The sequence below is a fragment of the Ambystoma mexicanum genome, chromosome 6p, assembly GCF_040938575.1.
Source record: "Ambystoma mexicanum isolate Mex_15411 chromosome 6p, UKY_AmexF1_1, whole genome shotgun sequence".
Taxonomy (NCBI): Eukaryota; Metazoa; Chordata; class Amphibia; order Caudata; family Ambystomatidae; genus Ambystoma; species Ambystoma mexicanum.
In genome coordinates this window covers 584,234,897-584,258,064 of record NC_090935.1, presented here as the reverse complement: position 1 = coordinate 584,258,064, position 23,168 = coordinate 584,234,897, and positions in this window count along the sequence as shown.

The window sequence follows — 23,168 nt, the reverse complement described above, 5'->3', positions numbered from 1 at the left end:
AAACCTATCCTAGTTGATGGGGAACTCGAGTTTGAAGTCAAAAGCATTCTGGACTCCAAGATCTCCAAATCTAAACTATTTTACCTAATTGACTGGAAAGGCTACAGCCCCCAAGAGAGATCCTGGGAACCTGCTGAATATGTCCACGCTCCTCGCCTAATCAAAAGATTTCACCGAACATTTCCTGACAAGCCAAAACCCCCGGAGAAGCCCGGTTTGGGAGGGGCCTTGAGGGGGGGTACTGTCATGATCTCTGCTTCCAAAAGGTCAGGGTTTTCCCAACTCCCTTGGAAGCAGATCCATAACCCAGGTTCCGAGTGCCAACCAGTCCCAATAGGGACCTTTTGGACCCAGTCCTGGCGCCAGTGGCACCAGGCTCATAAATATGCCCAGTCCCAGCGCTGGAAGCGCCGGGCTCATAATGCTTGGGTGGACTTACCTGCAGCAGACCATGCTGCTTACTTGCCTGCCAGTTGAGCCTCTGATCCTCTTCTGTTTGGAACTACTTTTCCTGTTGGGTGGGGCAGGAGCCACTCCCTAGGTTCAGAACACTGGAACTCTTCTGGAAAGCAGGAACTCTTTTCTTACCTAGGCGTGGCTGTGGAAGGAGACACCTAAGCACTACAGGAGGCTATTTAAACCACACCCGATGGATGAATCTTGCTTTGCGTTATTCTGCATCCTCTGCAGCAGAACGCTCATCGTGTCTTCTGCATCTGATCCTGGGCCTAAGGAAAAAGGCTTACCATCCTGAATCCAGTCTTCAGCAACACCTATAAAGACAAGAAAGAACAGGTTAGCATTACGGTCTTCAGTGACAGCTCTTCACTTACCTGGGCCATCGGCTGTCACCAACGCCTCGCGCTGCATTCTGAAAGACAAAGGCTTACCTACTCTTCGTGCGCTCCGGAGGTCTTCACACTGCATTCCGGCATCTGAAAGACAAAAGCTTACCAACTCTTCGCACGCTCCGGAGGCCTTCGGCGCTGCATCCCGCATCTGAAAGACAAAACAAGGTGCGTGTAAAGACATTGGGGAACTTTAATACTCACGTGCCATTACTCCTTTCCACATCTAACCCAGTGGGTATTCCGGCACCCTGCAGCCGCTCCGAACTTGTACCTGCAAAATAAAAAGACAGTTAGAGCGCATCGTGAAGCAGGCAACAAGCGCTTACTTACGTGCTTCCAGGCGCTTCTATTCATCACACGGGCTCCATCTTCAACTCACTTCAGCCCGTCATCCACCATCGCCGGAACCCTGCAAAACAAGAGACATCATTACTAAAGACTTTAAAGACATTAGAATTACTCGAAACTTACCGTTCGTGCAGTAAACGACGGACAGCAGTCCTCTGAAGTCAAGAGGCCTGCTCCCCTTATCCAGTGAAGAAACTGGTTACAGCACCCTGCCCCGAGGCAGATGGAGAGCACGGTGTTCACTTACCTAAGGTGAGAGCGTTAACCTTTGGGGTTCTACAGGAGGAGAGAAAGGGAAGAAGAGAGAGACATTCAATAACCCAGTTCATTAATCCCATATTTTCTATCTGCAGACATCTTACCCTTCGAGTCAAACATACAGTGCACAGAGGTCCAGCCCAAAGAGCCAGCCGTGTGTTACACATCACCTTTGAAGATACGGTATACGCCCAGTCAAGACCGGCGCCTCTACGGGAATCAGGTGAGCGTTACAGGATTCTGCCAGCTCGTGCGTCTGGCCACTATCTAGTATCTGCTGTAGTGTCCACCCCGGCTCTCTCAGCACTTGTCGCCGCAATTTACCTGAGCTGCAGCCCTGGAGGACCTGGTTTCTTATCATCAACTCCTCGTTGTCCCAGCGACATGTGTTGGCCATGAGCCTCAGTCTGGCACAGAATTGATCGAGGGATTCTTCCTCCCTTTGCTTCTCTCTGCCGAACAAAAATCTTTCATAGTCGACATTCGACTGTGGAATGAAGTGGTTTTCTAGCGCAGTCTTGACAGTGGTGTAAGTGACCACTGGCAGGGTGAGTGATTCGTAGATGCGCATTACATCCAACCCGGCCGAATACAAAAGGGTGGCCCTTTTTGCATCATCGTTGGTGGTTCCGGTCGCTGTGAAGTACATCTTGAGCTTCTTTACCCATAGTAGCCACCTGGGGCCTAGTTTGGACGGGGGTCCCGACGTATCGAACTCCTGCATTGGTAACAGCGACCCCTGTTGTGTCCTTACCGCTCTTGTCACTACTTCTGTTTCTTCGTCGCGACTGGCCATCTTCACAGGTCGCACAGGCACCTCTGGGTGTGTTAGAGGCCGCAAACCTGTCTGGTGTACGGCTAAACGTACCTCCGGCTGTTGTCTGTCGCCTCTTCCCCTTGTGTCTGTTTTTCCAGATTGTCCCCAGGTTGTTGGGGACAGTCAAATGTTCCAAAAATTGATTTTCTCTTCTCTGGGTAGCAGCGCACAAGCACCTTTTCAGGCCGCTACTGCTCTGAGGAGAAAAGAACGTTCACGCTAGGTCCGCGTCGTGCCATTGCATAATGATGCGGATTGTACGCCCACGTGTGTTGGGCGAACGCTATGGCGGCAATCCCGCCTCGTCGCCAGTTGTTGTTGTTGTGTGTGGCCCCACGGCCCTTGCAGGCACACGCATTCATGCAATGAGGAAACGGGACGCGATGTTGCTCGCTGCGCGTCCCGGCGGCAACTGCCGCACGGACGCAGTTTATTCACAACGAGGCCCGCGCATGCGCGCTACCATAAACTGGGACGTCACAGCTGGGGTGATGGGGGCTGGGGTGTCACAGGTGTTGTGGGCTGCTGTCATGATGCCTACCTCCAAGGAGCCAGGTCCGATCCAGCAACCCCAGAGGCAGGCATCATTTCCCCCAGGGGAGTGCCAGCGAGCCCAAGCTGGGGCCCTTTGGACTCAGTCCTGGCGCCTTAGGCGCCAGGCTCATGTTGGACCTCTGTCCTGGCGCCTTAGGTACCAGGCTCATAAAGCTAGACATGTGTTCAAGTGTTTTAATGTGCACTTACCTGATGCAGACCATGCTGCCACATCCAGGCCCTCTTGAGGCCTGAATAGGAACTACTTTACCTGTGGGACTACTTTCCACCCGGGTGTGGTCGGGGAAGGATACATACCTGATCGGAGGAAGGATACACACTTGGAACTTCTTCCAAAGCTATTTAAACCACACCCGATCAGCAACTCACGCTTCGCGTTGTTCTGCTCCTCGCAGCTGGACACTCACTGTGTCAGCTCCTGCATCTGGACTTCAGCCACGCCTGTCAGCATCCTGGGTCACCTGCAAAGGGAGACAAGAGACCTACCAGCTAATCTGCACCACAGAGACATCACCGACGATCCTGAAAGGGAAGACATCATTTTTAAAAGCATTTCGTTACGATTGCTGCAGCGCTGCATTTCACTCACCTTTCCTGAGTTCCTCCATCTTCAGCAGCGATCATCCGGATACACAGCCACTTCCCAGAGCCTAGAGAAAAAGACAAGAATAAGAGGTGAGAGAAGGAAGGGAATAGGAAAAGCTCAGTTTCCTTCTAAGACTTACCTGTTGGGTCATTCCCATTTCATTTCGGGTCTTGCTGCTTCCAAGCAGGACCCCGGCCCCTATGGGGAAAAAAGACAAAGACATTAGATGAGCGAATGCAAAAACATTACCTAAGCGCTCATCTAGGACTTACCAGATCTTTACTGGAACTGCACGTTTCACTTCGGATCGGCGCCATATCTCCGGCATTCCGAACCCCGGCCCCTATAGGGAAAAGACATCAACATCAGCGCTTTGTTGCAAGAAGTCTCCAAAGGAGACGGCGTTCACTTACCTAAGGTGAGAGCGTTAACCTTCGGGGTTCTACAGGAGGAGTGAAAGGGAAGAAGAGAGAGACATTCAATAACCCAGTTCATTAATCCCATATTTTCTATCTGCAGACATCTTACCCTTCGAGTCAAACATACAGTGCACAGAGGTCCAGCCCAAAGAGCCAGCCGTGTGTTACACATCACCTTTGAAGATACGGTATACGCCCAGTCAAGACCGGCGCCTCTACGGGAATCAGGTGAGCGTTACAGAACGCAAAGCCTACCACAAAACTCCCGTCCAGGTGCTATGGAAACCTCGGATACCGACCAACTAGCCCAGTTACTTGGGGAACTAAGGGCAGAAGTGCATGCAAGTGCAAGGAGCGAACAGATGATCTCGCTAGACAATTGCTACAGTCACAAGCCGGACAGACCCCGTTACCCGCATCTGGGGGAAATCTTCCTTCTACATCCTCTATGAATCCAGTGCAGATCAACCTACCTGGGAATGTACCTCTGGCTCCGCCCGAACGATTTTCTGGTGACCCAAAGAGGTTTGCAGTATTTATCAATCAGTGCCGGTTGCATTTCTTATGCCGGCCAGCAGCCTTTCCAACTGATCAAGCTAAAGTAGCTTTCGTGCTTTCGTACCTTGGTGGCAATGCGGCAGACTGGTCGATCCCTCTAGTAAATCAAAATGATCCGGTCCTCCATGATTTTCAAGCTTTTCAACTCAGTATGGAAAAACTGTTCGCAAGACATTCACAGGGGCAGGCCTTGGACAATGAGCTTCTTTCGTTGCGACAAGGTAATCAAGACCTTTTGGCTTATATTGCGTCTTTCAACAGACTGATAGTGGAAACTCAATGGCCTGAGGACAAAAGGATTACGCTGTTTTATAGAGGTCTATGTGGAGAGCTCAAAGATGTGTTAGCCCAAGTAGTGAATCCCCCACAAGATTGTTCGGACTATATAGACTTAGTCGTTCAAATAGATCACAGACTGCAGAACAGGATGGCCGATCGTTCCAAGTTTGATGCTCGAGTATTTTCCAAACCACCAACTCCTTCCAAAGGAGTAGACTCCGGGGAACCCATGCAAATAGGGGGTCTGAAAGGTCCTCTAACACAAAAGGAGCGGGAAAGGAGAAAACAGTTGCAATTATGCCTCTATTGTGGAAACTCAGGGCACTTTCTTCGAGACTGTCCGGTGAAACCTGCTAAGAAGGCAGTAGGAGCTGCAGTTACCAAAGTTACAAACTCTGAGCAGGGAAACGACCTCGCCCGACAAGAATAGAGGTCCTCTTGCCGAGCGTGAAAACCAGTTCCGTGACCTCGCATTTCGTGATACCTATGGTCCTCATTAGCCCTGATAATCCGGATCGATTACATGCAATTGAAGCTTACGTCGACAGCGGTGCCATCGGCAATTATGTGGATCATGAAATGGTTTTGAGGATGAATCTAACTCTTTGTCCCAAGGCTGTAAAGGACGTCATTACTACGGTGGATGGTACGGAAATAGCCTCCGGGCCAGTAACGCATACCACTTAAGAAGTGACGCTAGTAAGTCAAGATGGATACCATGAGAAGATCGTGTTCGATGTGATCAAGGCCCCTCAGTTTCAGATTATTCTAGGAATACCTTGGTTAGAGAAACACAATCCTCTGATCGATTGGCGAGCAAGAACGGTCCAGTTTCCAGAATGTGTCTCTACTTGTCACCCTCCACCTGGTGTTGCACTGGCAGCAATTTCTTCAGAGACTCCCCAGTTACCTCCCGAATACCTAGAATATCAAGATGTTTTCCGGAAGGATCAGGCTAACTCTCTACCTCCTCATAGGTCTTATGACTGCCAGATAGACCTGATACCTGGATCTACTCCGCCTTGTAGTAGAATTTATGCCCTCACCGAGCCTGAGAACCTTCACCTTCGACAATACCTGGATCAATACCTGGCAAATGGGTTTATTCGTCCTTCCAAGTCCCCTGCTTCTTCAGCTTTGTTCTTCGTTCCAAAAAAGGAAGGAGACCTTAGAACTTGTATAGATTATCGCTCCCTGAACCAGATCACCGTTAAGAATAGATATCCGTTACCTTTGATCCCTGAACTCCTGGACCAAGTCAGAAAAGCATGCATATATACAAAGCTGGATCTTAGAGTAGCTTACCACTTGGTACGAGTAAAAGAGGGCGATGAATGGAAGACTGCCTTCCGCACCAAGTATGGGCTATTTGAATATCAGGTCATGCCCTTCGGACTTTGCAATGCCCCGGCCACCTTTCAATATTTTATGAACGATGTCCTCAGAGAGCTCATAGATGTGTGTGTTGTTGTTTACATTGACGACATCCTCGTTTATTCTTCATCGGAATCTGAACATCGGAAACACGTGAAAATGGTCCTCGAAAGATTGCGTCAACACAAACTTTTCGCTAAATTGGAAAAATGTGTTTTCAACGTGACTGAAGTTGAATTCTTGGGATTCATATTATCACCTGGCGGAGTGCGTATGGATTCAAAGAAGGTCGATGCAGTTCTCAAATGGCCATCACCATCCTCCGTAAAAGGTGTGCAAAGCATGTTAGGCTTCGCTAACTTTTACCGCAGGTTTATCCCCGAATTCTCTCGAATAGTCCAGCCCATCACTGCCTTGTTAAAGAAAAACAAACGTTTTGAATGGTCTACCGAGGCGGAACAAGCTTTCCAGGATTTGAAGACTAAATTTATCTCTGCACCAATCTTAAAACACCCTCGCCCCGAACTCCCCTACATCGTGGAAACTGATGCTTCAAGCCTTGCCATGGGGGCAGTTCTATCACAAAAGGACCCGGCAACCAATCAGTTGCATCCCGTGGCATTTTGGTCCCGCAAATTCTCGCCTCCTGAAATCAATTACACGATTACTGACAAGGAACTTCTGGCTATCAAGTCTGCCTTTAAGGCTTGGCGGCATTATCTGCTGGGGGCCCGACACACCGTTACTGTGATTACGGATCACCGAAACCTGCAATATTTGAAAACCGCAAAAGCCCAATCCTCTAGACAACTCCGTTGGGCATTATTCTTTGCCGAGTTTGACTTCATAATTACCTATCGACCTGGTACAAAAAACGGTAAAGCTGATGCCCTTTCTCGGATGGGAGTGGAAGAACACTTGATCAACCCTAAACCTGTACCAATCATTCCTGAACAAAGAATTCTGGGTGTAATCGCCACACAATCCATAGAGGAAGTTAAGGATAAAGCCAGGCAACTTGTAACTCCAGCAGACATACAGAATTGGCATCTGCAAGGAAAGGACTTTGCAGTAAAGGACAACTTATTGTATTTCCAAGAACGATTATACCTACCCAGCACAGATTTACAGAAAGAAGTAATCTCTTGTTATCACGATTCTTTAATGGAAGGACATCCCGGTATAGCCAAGACCTCAGAAAAGATCAAGCGCTACTTCTGGTGGCCGTCTTGGAAAAAAGATATCAGAGACTTTATAATGTCCTGTGGAGTATGCGCCCAAAACAATAGTCAAAAGGAAAGACCAGAAGGCCTCTTACGCCCTATTGACATCCCACCTCGCCCTTGGCATACGCTTTCTATGGACTTCATCACCGATCTACCTCCATGCTCCGGATACAATACGATTCTAGTAATCGTGGACTTATTCTCCAAGATGGCGCATTTCATTCCGCTCAAAGGCTTGCCAACAGCAGCAACTCTGGCCCGAGAATTTCTCGAAAACATCGTCCGACTGCACGGTTTTCCTTCGGTTCTAATTTCGGATCGAGGTAGTCAATTTATTTCTCATTTTTGGCGAAGTTGCTGTCGGTCGGCTCAAATTGATGTGAGACTATCGACCAGTCACCACCCTCAGACCGACGGACAAACCGAGAGGACCAATCAAACTCTGGAACAGTATTTACGCTGCATGCTGCAACAAACTGAAAAAACTTGGAAAGACATCCTTTGGATAGCCAAATATGCCTACAATAACTCTGTCCATTCGGGAACTGGGAAAACCCTGTTTTTTCTTTTGTACGGCAGTCACCCTCGAACCTCGGAGTTGGATCCCCTCCAAGATCTTGAAACACCAGCAGTAGACTACCTGCATTCTACAATCACCCAAGCCTTTAAGGAAGCTGTTTCTCACCGAGGCAGATGGAGAGCACGGTGTTCACTTACCTAAGGTGAGAGCGTTAACCTTCGGGGTTCTACAGGAGGAGAGAAAGGGAAGAAGAGAGAGACATTCAATAACCCAGTTCATTAATCCCATATTTTCTATCTGCAGACATCTTACCCTTCGAGTCAAACATACAGTGCACAGAGGTCCAGCCCAAAGAGCCAGCCGTGTGTTACACATCACCTTTGAAGATAGGGTATACGCCCAGTCAAGACCGGCGCCTCTACGGGAATCAGGTGAGCGTTACAGAACGCAAAGCCTACCACAAAACTCCCGTCCAGGCGCTATGGAAACCTCGGATACCGACCAACTAGCCCAGTTACTTGGGGAACTAAGGGCAGAAGTGCATGCAAGTGCAAGGAGCGAACAGATGATCTCGCTAGACAATTGCTACAGTCACAAGCCGGACAGACCCCGTTACCCGCATCTGGGGGAAATCTTCCTTCTACATCCTCTATGAATCCAGTGCAGATCAACCTACCTGGGAATGTACCTCTGGCTCCGCCCGAACGATTTTCTGGTGACCCAAAGAGGTTTGCAGTATTTATCAATCAGTGCCGGTTGCATTTCTTATGCCGGCCAGCAGCCTTTCCAACTGATCAAGCTAAAGTAGCTTTCGTGCTTTCGTACCTTAGTGGCAATGCGGCAGACTGGTCGATCCCTCTAGTAAATCAAAATGATCCGGTCCTCCATGATTTTCAAGCTTTTCAACTCAGTATGGAAAAACTGTTCGCAAGACATTCACAGGGGCAGGCCTTGGACAATGAGCTTCTTTCGTTGCGACAAGGTAATCAAGACCTTTTGGCTTATATTGCGTCTTTCAACAGACTGATAGTGGAAACTCAATGGCCTGAGGACAAAAGGATTACGCTGTTTTATAGAGGTCTATGTGGAGAGCTCAAAGATGTGTTAGCCCAAGTAGTGAATCCCCCACAAGATTGTTCGGACTATATAGACTTAGTCGTTCAAATAGATCACAGACTGCAGAACAGGATGGCCGATCGTTCCAAGTTTGATGCTCGAGTATTTTCCAAACCACCAACTCCTTCCAAAGGAGTAGACTCCGGGGAACCCATGCAAATAGGGGGTCTGAAAGGTCCTCTAACACAAAAGGAGCGGGAAAGGCGAAAACAGTTGCAATTATGCCTCTATTGTGGAAACTCAGGGCACTTTCTTCGAGACTGTCCGGTGAAACCTGCTAAGAAGGCAGTAGGAGCTGCAGTTACCAAAGTTACAAACTCTGAGCAGGGAAACGACCTCGCCCGACAAGAATAGAGGTCCTCTTGCCGAGCGTGAAAACCAGTTCCGTGACCTCGCATTTCGTGATACCTATGGTCCTCATTAGCCCTGATAATCCGGATCGATTACATGCAATTGAAGCTTACGTCGACAGCGGTGCCATCGGCAATTATGTGGATCATGAAATGGTTTTGAGGATGAATCTAACTCTTTGTCCCAAGGCTGTAAAGGACGTCATTACTACGGTGGATGGTACGGAAATAGCCTCCGGGCCAGTAACGCATACCACTTAAGAAGTGACGCTAGTAAGTCAAGATGGATACCATGAGAAGATCGTGTTCGATGTGATCAAGGCCCCTCAGTTTCAGATTATTCTAGGAATACCTTGGTTAGAGAAACACAATCCTCTGATCGATTGGCGAGCAAGAACGGTCCAGTTTCCAGAATGTGTCTCTACTTGTCACCCTCCACCTGGTGTTGCACTGGCAGCAATTTCTTCAGAGACTCCCCAGTTACCTCCCGAATACCTAGAATATCAAGATGTTTTCCGGAAGGATCAGGCTAACTCTCTACCTCCTCATAGGTCTTATGACTGCCAGATAGACCTGATACCTGGATCTACTCCGCCTTGTAGTAGAATTTATGCCCTCACCGAGCCTGAGAACCTTCACCTTCGACAATACCTGGATCAATACCTGGCAAATGGGTTTATTCGTCCTTCCAAGTCCCCTGCTTCTTCAGCTTTGTTCTTCGTTCCAAAAAAGGAAGGAGACCTTAGAACTTGTATAGATTATCGCTCCCTGAACCAGATCACCGTTAAGAATAGATATCCGTTACCTTTGATCCCTGAACTCCTGGACCAAGTCACAAAAGCATGCATATATACAAAGCTGGATCTTAGAGGAGCTTACCACTTGGTACGAGTAAAAGAGGGCGATGAATGGAAGACTGCCTTCCGCACCAAGTATGGGCTATTTGAATATCAGGTCATGCCCTTCGGACTTTGCAATGCCCCGGCCACCTTTCAATATTTTATGAACGATGTCCTCAGAGAGCTCATAGATGTGTGTGTTGTTGTTTACATTGACGACATCCTCGTTTATTCTTCATCGGAATCTGAACATCGGAAACACGTGAAAATGGTCCTCGAAAGATTGCGTCAACACAAACTTTTCGCTAAATTGGAAAAATGTGTTTTCAACGTGACTGAAGTTGAATTCTTGGGATTCATATTATCACCTGGCGGAGTGCGTATGGATTCAAAGAAGGTCGATGCAGTTCTCAAATGGCCATCACCATCCTCCGTAAAAGGTGTGCAAAGCATGTTAGGCTTCGCTAACTTTTACCGCAGGTTTATCCCCGAATTCTCTCGAATAGTCCAGCCCATCACTGCCTTGTTAAAGAAAAACAAACGTTTTGAATGGTCTACCGAGGCGGAACAAGCTTTCCAGGATTTGAAGACTAAATTTATCTCTGCACCAATCTTAAAACACCCTCGCCCCGAACTCCCCTACATCGTGGAAACTGATGCTTCAAGCCTTGCCATGGGGGCAGTTCTATCACAAAAGGACCCGGCAACCAATCAGTTGCATCCCGTGGCATTTTGGTCCCGCAAATTCTCGCCTCCTGAAATCAATTACACGATTACTGACAAGGAACTTCTGGCTATCAAGTCTGCCTTTAAGGCTTGGCGGCATTATCTGCTGGGGGCCCGACACACCGTTACTGTGATTACGGATCACCGAAACCTGCAATATTTGAAAACCGCAAAAGCCCAATCCTCTAGACAACTCCGTTGGGCATTATTCTTTGCCGAGTTTGACTTCATAATTACCTATCGACCTGGTACAAAAAACGGTAAAGCTGATGCCCTTTCTCGGATGGGAGTGGAAGAACACTTGATCAACCCTAAACCTGTACCAATCATTCCTGAACAAAGAATTCTGGGTGTAATCGCCACACAATCCATAGAGGAAGTTAAGGATAAAGCCAGGCAACTTGTAACTCCAGCAGACATACAGAATTGGCATCTGCAAGGAAAGGACTTTGCAGTAAAGGACAACTTATTGTATTTCCAAGAACGATTATACCTACCCAGCACAGATTTACAGAAAGAAGTAATCTCTTGTTATCACGATTCTTTAATGGAAGGACATCCCGGTATAGCCAAGACCTCAGAAAAGATCAAGCGCTACTTCTGGTGGCCGTCTTGGAAAAAAGATATCAGAGACTTTATAATGTCCTGTGGAGTATGCGCCCAAAACAAGAGTCAAAAGGAAAGACCAGCAGGCCTCTTACGCCCTATTGACATCCCACCTCGCCCTTGGCATACGCTTTCTATGGACTTCATCACCGATCTACCTCCATGCTCCGGATACAATACGATTCTAGTAATCGTGGACTTATTCTCCAAGATGGCGCATTTCATTCCGCTCAAAGGCTTGCCAACAGCAGCAACTCTGGCCCGAGAATTTCTCGAAAACATCGTCCGACTGCACGGTTTTCCTTCGGTTCTAATTTCGGATCGAGGTAGTCAATTTATTTCTCATTTTTGGCGAAGTTGCTGTCGGTCGGCTCAAATTGATGTGAGACTATCGACCAGTCACCACCCTCAGACCGACGGACAAACCGAGAGGACCAATCAAACCCTGGAACAGTATTTACGCTGCATGCTGCAACAAACTGAAAAAACTTGGAAAGACATCCTTTGGATAGCCGAATATGCCTACAATAACTCTGTCCATTCGGGAACTGGGAAAACCCTGTTTTTTCTTTTGTACGGCAGTCACCCTCGAACCTCGGAGTTGGATCCCCTCCAAGATCTTGAAACACCAGCAGTAGACTACCTGCATTCTACAATCACCCAAGCCTTTAAGGAAGCTGTTTCTCACCTTCAAAGGGCTAAAGAACAATACAAGAAAGGAGCAGATCAACATCGGAAGGAAGCCCCTCAATATCGAGTAGGGGATCAAGTCTGATTATCCACCAAATATCTACCTCTAAAAGGGCCACGCACATTCAACCCAAGATACCTTGGTCCCTATTCCATCACTACCATAGTAAACCCAGTAGCGGTCAAGTTGGACTTGCCCCCGCACATGAAGATACATCCGGTATTCCACGTCTCTCTATTAAAACCCGTGCAACCTCAAACCCGACTAACTAAATCTCCAAAACCTATCCTAGTTGATGGGGAACTCGAGTTTGAAGTCAAAAGCATTCTGGACTCCAAGATCTCCAAATCTAAACTATTTTACCTAATTGACTGGAAAGGCTACGGCCCCCAAGAGAGATCCTGGGAACCTGCTGAATATGTCCACGCTCCTCGCCTAATCAAAAGATTTCACCGAACATTTCCTGACAAGCCAAAACCCCCGGAGAAGCCCGGTTTGGGAGGGGCCTTGAGGGGGGGTACTGTCATGATCTCTGCTTCCAAAAGGTCAGGGTTTTCCCAACTCCCTTGGAAGCAGATCCATAACCCAGGTTCCGAGTGCCAACCAGTCCCAATAGGGACCTTTTGGACCCAGTCCTGGCGCCAGTGGCACCAGGCTCATAAATATGCCCAGTCCCAGCGCTGGAAGCGCCGGGCTCATAATGCTTGGGTGGACTTACCTGCAGCAGACCATGCTGCTTACTTGCCTGCCAGTTGAGCCTCTGATCCTCTTCTGTTTGGAACTACTTTTCCTGTTGGGTGGGGCAGGAGCCACTCCCTAGGTTCAGAACACTGGAACTCTTCTGGAAAGCAGGAACTCTTTTCTTACCTAGGCGTGGCTGTGGAAGGAGACACCTAAGCACTACAGGAGGCTATTTAAACCACACCCGATGGATGAATCTTGCTTTGCGTTATTCTGCATCCTCTGCAGCAGAACGCTCATCGTGTCTTCTGCATCTGATCCTGGGCCTAAGGAAAAAGGCTTACCATCCTGAATCCAGTCTTCAGCAACACCTATAAAGACAAGAAAGAACAGGTTAGCATTACGGTCTTCAGTGACAGCTCTTCACTTACCTGGGCCATCGGCTGTCACCAACGCCTCGCGCTGCATTCTGAAAGACAAAGGCTTACCTACTCTTCGTGCGCTCAGGAGGTCTTCACACTGCATTCCGGCATCTGAAAGACAAAAGCTTACCAACTCTTCGCACGCTCCGGAGGCCTTCGGCGCTGCATCCCGCATCTGAAAGACAAAACAAGGTGCGTGTAAAGACATTGGGGAACTTTAATACTCACGTGCCATTACTCCTTTCCACATCTAACCCAGTGGGTATTCCGGCACCCTGCAGCCGCTCCGAACTTGTACCTGCAAAATAAAAAGACAGTTAGAGCGCATCGTGAAGCAGGCAACAAGCGCTTACTTACGTGCTTCCAGGCGCTTCTATTCATCGCACGGGCTCCATCTTCAACTCACTTCAGCCCGTCATCCACCATCGCCGGAACCCTGCAAAACAAGAGACATCATTACTAAAGACTTTAAAGACATTAGAATTACTCGAAACTTACCGTTCGTGCAGTAAACGACGGACAGCAGTCCTCTGAAGTCAAGAGGCCTGCTCCCCTTATCCAGTGAAGAAACTGGTTACAGCACCCTGCCCCGAGGCAGATGGAGAGCACGGTGTTCACTTACCTAAGGTGAGAGCGTTAACCTTTGGGGTTCTACAGGAGGAGAGAAAGGGAAGAAGAGAGAGACATTCAATAACCCAGTTCATTAATCCCATATTTTCTATCTGCAGACATCTTACCCTTCGAGTCAAACATACAGTGCACAGAGGTCCAGCCCAAAGAGCCAGCCGTGTGTTACACATCACCTTTGAAGATACGGTATACGCCCAGTCAAGACCGGCGCCTCTACGGGAATCAGGTGAGCGTTAAAGGATTCTGCCAGCTCGTGCGTCTGGCCACTATCTAGTATCTGCTGTAGTGTCCACCCCGGCTCTCTCAGCACTTGTCGCCGCAATTTACCTGAGCTGCAGCCCTGGAGGACCTGGTTTCTTATCATCAACTCCTCGTTGTCCCAGCGACATGTGTTGGCCATGAGCCTCAGTCTGGCACAGAATTGATCGAGGGATTCTTCCTCCCTTTGCTTCTCTCTGCAGAACAAAAATCTTTCATAGTCGACATTCGACTGTGGAATGAAGTGGTTTTCTAGCGCAGTCTTGACAGTGGTGTAAGTGACCACTGGCAGGGTGAGTGATTCGTAGATGCGCATTACATCCAACCCGGCCGAATACAAAAGGGTGGCCCTTTTTGCATCATCGTTGGTGGTTCCGGTCGCTGTGAAGTACATCTTGAGCTTCTTTACCCATAGTAGCCACCTGGGGCCTAGTTTGGACGGGGGTCCCGACGTATCGAACTCCTGCATTGGTAACAGCGACCCCTGTTGTGTCCTTACCGCTCTTGTCACTACTTCTGTTTCTTCGTCGCGACTGGCCATCTTCACAGGTCGCACAGGCACCTCTGGGTGTGTTAGAGGCCGCAAACCTGTCTGGTGTAGGGCTAAACGTACCTCCGGCTGTTGTCTGTCGCCTCTTCCCCTTGTGTCTGTTTTTCCAGATTGTCCCCAGGTTGTTGGGGACAGTCAAATGTTCCAAAAATTGATTTTCTCTTCTCTGGGTAGCAGCGCACAAGCACCTTTTCAGGCCGCTACTGCTCTGAGGAGAAAAGAATGTTCACGCTAGGTCCGCGTCGTGCCATTGCATAATGATGCGGATTGTACGCCCACGTGTGTTGGGCGAACGCTATGGCGGCAATCCCGCCTCGTCGCCAGTTGTTGTTGTTGTGTGTGGCCCCACGGCCCTTGCAGGCACGCGCACACGCATTCATGCAATGAGGAAACGGGACGCGATGTTGCTCGCTGCGCGTCCCGGCGGCAACTGCCGCACGGACGCAGTTTATTCACAACGAGGCCCGCGCATGCGCGCTACCATAAACTGGGACGTCACAGCTGGGGTGATGGGGGCTGGGGTGTCACAGGTGTTGTGGGCTGCTGTCATGATGCCTACCTGCAAGGAGCCAGGTCCGACCCAGCAACCCCAGAGGCAGGCATCATTTCCCCCAGGGGAGTGCCAGCGAGCCCAAGCTGGGGCCCTTTGGACTCAGTCCTGGCGCCTTAGGCGCCAGGCTCATGTTGGACCTCTGTCCTGGCGCCTTAGGTACCAGGCTCATAAAGCTAGACATGTGTTCAAGTGTTTTAATGTGCACTTACCTGATGCAGACCATGCTGCCACATCCAGGCCCTCTTGAGGCCTGAATAGGAACTACTTTACCTGTGGGACTACTTTCCACCCGGGTGTGGTCGGGGAAGGATACATACCTGATCGGAGGAAGGATACACACTTGGAACTTCTTCCAAAGCTATTTAAACCACACCCGATCAGCAACTCACGCTTCGCGTTGTTCTGCTCCTCGCAGCTGGACACTCACTGTGTCAGCTCCTGCATCTGGACTTCAGCCACGCCTGTCAGCATCCTGGGTCACCTGCAAAGGGAGACAAGAGACCTACTAGCTAATCTGCACCACAGAGACATCACCGACGATCCTGAAAGGGAAGACATCATTTTTAAAAGCATTTCGTTACGATCGCTGCAGCGCTGCATTTCACTCACCTTTCCTGAGTTCCTCCATCTTCAGCAGCGATCATCCGGATACACAGCCACTTCCCAGAGCCTAGAGAAAAAGACAAGAATAAGAGGTGAGAGAAGGAAGGGAATAGGAAAAGCTCAGTTTCCTTCTAAGACTTACCTGTTGGGTCATTCCCATTTCATTTCGGGTCTTGCTGCTTCCAAGCAGGACCCCGGCCCCTATGGGGAAAAAAGACAAAGACATTAGATGAGCGAATGCAAAAACATTACCTAAGCGCTCATCTAGGACTTACCAGATCTTTACTGGAACTGCACGTTTCACTTCGGATCGGCGCCATATCTCCGGCATTCCGAACCCCGGCCCCTATAGGGAAAAGACATCAACATCAGCGCTTTGTTGCAAGAAGTCTCCAAAGGAGACGGCGTTCACTTACCTAAGGTGAGAGCGTTAACCTTCGGGGTTCTACAGGAGGAGTGAAAGGGAAGAAGAGAGAGACATTCAATAACCCAGTTCATTAATCCCATATTTTCTATCTGCAGACATCTTACCCTTCGAGTCAAACATACAGTGCACAGAGGTCCAGCCCAAAGAGCCAGCCGTGTGTTACACATCACCTTTGAAGATACGGTATACGCCCAGTCAAGACCGGCGCCTCTACGGGAATCAGGTGAGCGTTACAGAACGCAAAGCCTACCACAAAACTCCCGTCCAGGCGCTATGGAAACCTCGGATACCGACCAACTAGCCCAGTTACTTGGGGAACTAAGGGCAGAAGTGCATGCAAGTGCAAGGAGCGAACAGATGATCTCGCTAGACAATTGCTACAGTCACAAGCCGGACAGACCCCGTTACCCGCATCTGGGGGAAATCTTCCTTCTACATCCTCTATGAATCCAGTGCAGATCAACCTACCTGGGAATGTACCTCTGGCTCCGCCCGAACGATTTTCTGGTGACCCAAAGAGGTTTGCAGTATTTATCAATCAGTGCCGGTTGCATTTCTTATGCCGGCCAGCAGCCTTTCCAACTGATCAAGCTAAAGTAGCTTTCGTGCTTTCGTACCTTAGTGGCAATGCGGCAGACTGGTCGATCCCTCTAGTAAATCAAAATGATCCGGTCCTCCATGATTTTCAAGCTTTTCAACTCAGTATGGAAAAACTGTTCGCAAGACATTCACAGGGGCAGGCCTTGGACAATGAGCTTCTTTCGTTGCGACAAGGTAATCAAGACCTTTTGGCTTATATTGCGTCTTTCAACAGACTGATAGTGGAAACTCAATGGCCTGAGGACAAAAGGATTACGCTGTTTTATAGAGGTCTATGTGGAGAGCTCAAAGATGTGTTAGCCCAAGTAGTGAATCCCCCACAAGATTGTTCGGACTATATAGACTTAGTCGTTCAAATAGATCACAGACTGCAGAACAGGATGGCCGATCGTTCCAAGTTTGATGCTCGAGTATTTTCCAAACCACCAACTCCTTCCAAAGGAGTAGACTCCGGGGAACCCATGCAAATAGGGGGTCTGAAAGGTCCTCTAACACAAAAGGAGCGGGAAAGGAGAAAACAGTTGCAATTATACCTCTATTGTGGAAACTCAGGGCACTTTCTTCGAGACTGTCCGGTGAAACCTGCTAAGAAGGCAGTAGGAGCTGCAGTTACCAAAGTTACAAACTCTGAGCAGGGAAACGACCTCGCCCGACAAGAATAGAGGTCCTCTTGCCGAGCGTGAAAACCAGTTCCGTGACCTCGCATTTCGTGATACCTATGGTCCTCATTAGCCCTGATAATCCGGATCGATTACATGCAATTGAAGCTTACGTCGACAGCGGTGCCATCGGCAATTATGTGGATCATGAAATGGTTTTGAGGATGAATCTAACTCTTTGTCCCAAGGCTGTAAAGGACGTCATTACTACGGTGGATGGTACGGAAATAGCCTCCGGGCCAGTAACGCATACCACTTAAGAAGTGACGCTAGTAAGTCAAGATGGATACCATGAGAAGATCGTGTTCGATGTGATCAAGGCCCCTCAGTTTCAGATTATTCTAGGAATACCTTGGTTAGAGAAACACAATCCTCTGATCGATTGGCGAGCAAGAACGGTCCAGTTTCCAGAATGTGTCTCTACTTGTCACCCTCCACCTGGTGTTGCACTGGCAGCAATTTCTTCAGAGACTCCCCAGTTACCTCCTGAATACCTAGAATATCAAGATGTTTTCCGGAAGGATCAGGCTAACTCTCTACCTCCTCATAGGTCTTATGACTGCCAGATAGACCTGATACCTGGATCTACTCCGCCTTGTAGTAGAATTTATGCCCTCACTGAGCCTGAGAACCTTCACCTTCGACAATACCTGGATCAATACCTGGCAAATGGGTTTATTCGTCCTTCCAAGTCCCCTGCTTCTTCAGCTTTGTTCTTCGTTCCAAAAAAGGAAGGAGACCTTAGAACTTGTATAGATTATCGCTCCCTGAACCAGATCACCGTTAAGAATAGATATCCGTTACCTTTGATCCCTGAACTCCTGGACCAAGTCAGAAAAGCATGCATATATACAAAGCTGGATCTTAGAGGAGCTTACCACTTGGTACGAGTAAAAGAGGGCGATGAATGGAAGACTGCCTTCCGCACCAAATATGGGCTATTTGAATATCAGGTCATGCCCTTCGGACTTTGCAATGCCCCGGCCACCTTTCAATATTTTATGAACGATGTCCTCAGAGAGCTCATAGATGTGTGTGTTGTTGTTTACATTGACGACATCCTCGTTTATTCTTCATCGGAATCTGAACATCGGAAACACGTGAAAATGGTCCTCGAAAGATTGCATCAACACAAACTTTTCGCTAAATTGGAAAAATGTGTTTTCAACGTGACTGAAGTTGAATTCTTGGGATTCATATTATCACCTGGCGGAGTGCGTATGGATTCAAAGAAGGTCGATGCAGTTCTCAAATGGCCATCACCATCCTCCGTAAAAGGTGTGCAAAGCATGTTAGGCTTCGCTAACTTTTACCGCAGGTTTATCCCCGAATTCTCTCGAATAGTCCAGCCCATCACTGCCTTGTTAAAGAAAAACAAACGTTTTGAATGGTCTACCGAGGCGGAACAAGCTTTCCAGGATTTGAAGACTAAATCTATCTCTGCACCAATCTTAAAACACCCTCGCCCCGAACTCCCCTACATCGTGGAAACTGATGCTTCAAGCCTTGCCATGGGGGCAGTTCTATCACAAAAGGACCCGGCAACCAATCAGTTGCATCCCGTGGCATTTTGGTCCCGCAAATTCTCGCCTCCTGAAATCAATTACACGATTACTGACAAGGAACTTCTGGCTATCAAGTCTGCCTTTAAGGCTTGGCGGCATTATCTGCTGGGGGCCCGACACACCGTTACTGTGATTACGGATCACCGAAACCTGCAATATTTGAAAACCGCAAAAGCCCAATCCTCTAGACAACTCCGTTGGGCATTATTCTTTGCCGAGTTTGACTTCATAATTACCTATCGACCTGGTACAAAAAACGGTAAAGCTGATGCCCTTTCTCGGATGGGAGTGGAAGAACACTTGATCAACCCTAAACCTGTACCAATCATTCCCGAACAAAGAATTCTGGGTGTAATCGCCACACAATCCATAGAGGAAGTTAAGGATAAAGCCAGGCAACTTGTAACTCCAGCAGACATACAGAATTGGCATCTGCAAGGAAAGGACTTTGCAGTAAAGGACAACTTATTGTATTTCCAAGAACGATTATACCTACCCAGCACAGATTTACAGAAAGAAGTAATCTCTTGTTATCACGATTCTTTAATGGAAGGACATCCCGGTATAGCCAAGACCTCAGAAAAGATCAAGCGCTACTTCTGGTGGCCGTCTTGGAAAAAAGATATCAGAGACTTTATAATGTCCTGTGGAGTATGCGCCCAAAACAATAGTCAAAAGGAAAGACCAGAAGGCCTCTTACGCCCTATTGACATCCCACCTCGCCCTTGGCATACGCTTTCTATGGACTTCATCACCGATCTACCTCCATGCTCCGGATACAATACGATTCTAGTAATCGTGGACTTATTCTCCAAGATGGCGCATTTCATTCCGCTCAAAGGCTTGCCAACAGCAGCAACTCTGGCCCGAGAATTTCTCGAAAACATCGTCCGACTGCACGGTTTTCCTTCGGTTCTAATTTCGGATCGAGGTAGTCAATTTATTTCTCATTTTTGGCGAAGTTGCTGTCGGTCGGCTCAAATTGATGTGAGACTATCGACCAGTCACCACCCTCAGACCGACGGACAAACCGAGAGGACCAATCAAACTCTGGAACAGTATTTACGCTGCATGCTGCAACAAACTGAAAAAACTTGGAAAGACATCCTTTGGATAGCCAAATATGCCTACAATAACTCTGTCCATTCGGGAACTGGGAAAACCCTGTTTTTTCTTTTGTACGGCAGTCACCCTCGAACCTCGGAGTTGGATCCCCTCCAAGATCTTGAAACACCAGCAGTAGACTACCTGCATTCTACAATCACCCAAGCCTTTAAGGAAGCTGTTTCTCACCGAGGCAGATGGAGAGCACGGTGTTCACTTACCTAAGGTGAGAGCGTTAACCTTCGGGGTTCTACAGGAGGAGAGAAAGGGAAGAAGAGAGAGACATTCAATAACCCAGTTCATTAATCCCATATTTTCTATCTGCAGACATCTTACCCTTCGAGTCAAACATACAGTGCACAGAGGTCCAGCCCAAAGAGCCAGCCGTGTGTTACACATCACCTTTGAAGATACGGTATACGCCCAGTCAAGACCGGCGCCTCTACGGGAATCAGGTGAGCGTTACAGAACGCAAAGCCTACCACAAAACTCCCGTCCAGGCGCTATGGAAACCTCGGATACCGACCAACTAGCCCAGTTACTTGGGGAACTAAGGGCAGAAGTGCATGCAAGTGCAAGGAGCGAACAGATGATCTCGCTAGACAATTGCTACAGTCACAAGCCGGACAGACCCCGTTACCCGCATCTGGGGGAAATCTTCCTTCTACATCCTCTATGAATCCAGTGCAGATCAACCTACCTGGGAATGTACCTCTGGCTCCGCCCGAACGATTTTCTGGTGACCCAAAGAGGTTTGCAGTATTTATCAATCAGTGCCGGTTGCATTTCTTATGCCGGCCAGCAGCCTTTCCAACTGATCAAGCTAAAGTAGCTTTCGTGCTTTCGTACCTTAGTGGCAATGCGGCAGACTGGTCGATCCCTCTAGTAAATCAAAATGATCCGGTCCTCCATGATTTTCAAGCTTTTCAACTCAGTATGGAAAAACTGTTCGCAAGACATTCACAGGGGCAGGCCTTGGACAATGAGCTTCTTTCGTTGCGACAAGGTAATCAAGACCTTTTGGCTTATATTGCGTCTTTCAACAGACTGATAGTGGAAACTCAATGGCCTGAGGACAAAAGGATTACGCTGTTTTATAGAGGTCTATGTGGAGAGCTCAAAGATGTGTTAGCCCAAGTAGTGAATCCCCCACAAGATTGTTCGGACTATATAGACTTAGTCGTTCAAATAGATCACAGACTGCAGAACAGGATGGCCGATCGTTCCAAGTTTGATGCTCGAGTATTTTCCAAACCACCAACTCCTTCCAAAGGAGTAGACTCCGGGGAACCCATGCAAATAGGGGGTCTGAAAGGTCCTCTAACACAAAAGGAGCGGGAAAGGAGAAAACAGTTGCAATTATGCCTCTATTGTGGAAACTCAGGGCACTTTCTTCGAGACTGTCCGGTGAAACCTGCTAAGAAGGCAGTAGGAGCTGCAGTTACCAAAGTTACAAACTCTGAGCAGGGAAACGACCTCGCCCGACAAGAATAGAGGTCCTCTTGCCGAGCGTGAAAACCAGTTCCGTGACCTCGCATTTCGTGATACCTATGGTCCTCATTAGCCCTGATAATCCGGATCGATTACATGCAATTGAAGCTTACGTCGACAGCGGTGCCATCGGCAATTATGTGGATCATGAAATGGTTTTGAGGATGAATCTAACTCTTTGTCCCAAGGCTGTAAAGGACGTCATTACTACGGTGGATGGTACGGAAATAGCCTCCGGGCCAGTAACGCATACCACTTAAGAAGTGACGCTAGTAAGTCAAGATGGATACCATGAGAAGATCGTGTTCGATGTGATCAAGGCCCCTCAGTTTCAGATTATTCTAGGAATACCTTGGTTAGAGAAACACAATCCTCTGATCGATTGGCGAGCAAGAACGGTCCAGTTTCCAGAATGTGTCTCTACTTGTCACCCTCCACCTGGTGTTGCACTGGCAGCAATTTCTTCAGAGACTCCCCAGTTACCTCCCGAATACCTAAAATATCAAGATGTTTTCCGGAAGGATCAGGCTAACTCTCTACCTCCTCATAGGTCTTATGACTGCCAGATAGACCTGATACCTGGATCTACTCCGCCTTGTAGTAGAATTTATGCCCTCACCGAGCCTGAGAACCTTCACCTTCGACAATACCTGGATCAATACCTGGCAAATGGGTTTATTCGTCCTTCCAAGTCCCCTGCTTCTTCAGCTTTGTTCTTCGTTCCAAAAAAGGAAGGAGACCTTAGAACTTGTATAGATTATCGCTCCCTGAACCAGATCACCGTTAAGAATAGATATCCGTTACCTTTGATCCCTGAACTCCTGGACCAAGTCAGAAAAGCATGCATATATACAAAGCTGGATCTTAGAGGAGCTTACCACTTGGTACGAGTAAAAGAGGGCGATGAATGGAAGACTGCCTTCCGCACCAAGTATGGGCTATTTGAATATCAGGTCATGCCTTTCGGACTTTGCAATGCCCCGGCCACCTTTCAATATTTTATGAACGATGTCCTCAGAGAGCTCATAGATGTGTGTGTTGTTGTTTACATTGACGACATCCTCGTTTATTCTTCATCGGAATCTGAACATCGGAAACACGTGAAAATGGTCCTCGAAAGATTGCGTCAACACAAACTTTTCGCTAAATTGGAAAAATGTGTTTTCAACGTGACTGAAGTTGAATTCTTGGGATTCATATTATCACCTGGCGGAGTGCGTATGGATTCAAAGAAGGTCGATGCAGTTCTCAAATGGCCATCACCATCCTCCGTAAAAGGTGTGCAAAGCATGTTAGGCTTCGCTAACTTTTACCGCAGGTTTATCCCCGAATTCTCTCGAATAGTCCAGCCCATCACTGCCTTGTTAAAGAAAAACAAACGTTTTGAATGGTCTACCGAGGCGGAACAAGCTTTCCAGGATTTGAAGACTAAATTTATCTCTGCACCAATCTTAAAACACCCTCGCCCCGAACTCCCCTACATCGTGGAAACTGATGCTTCAAGCC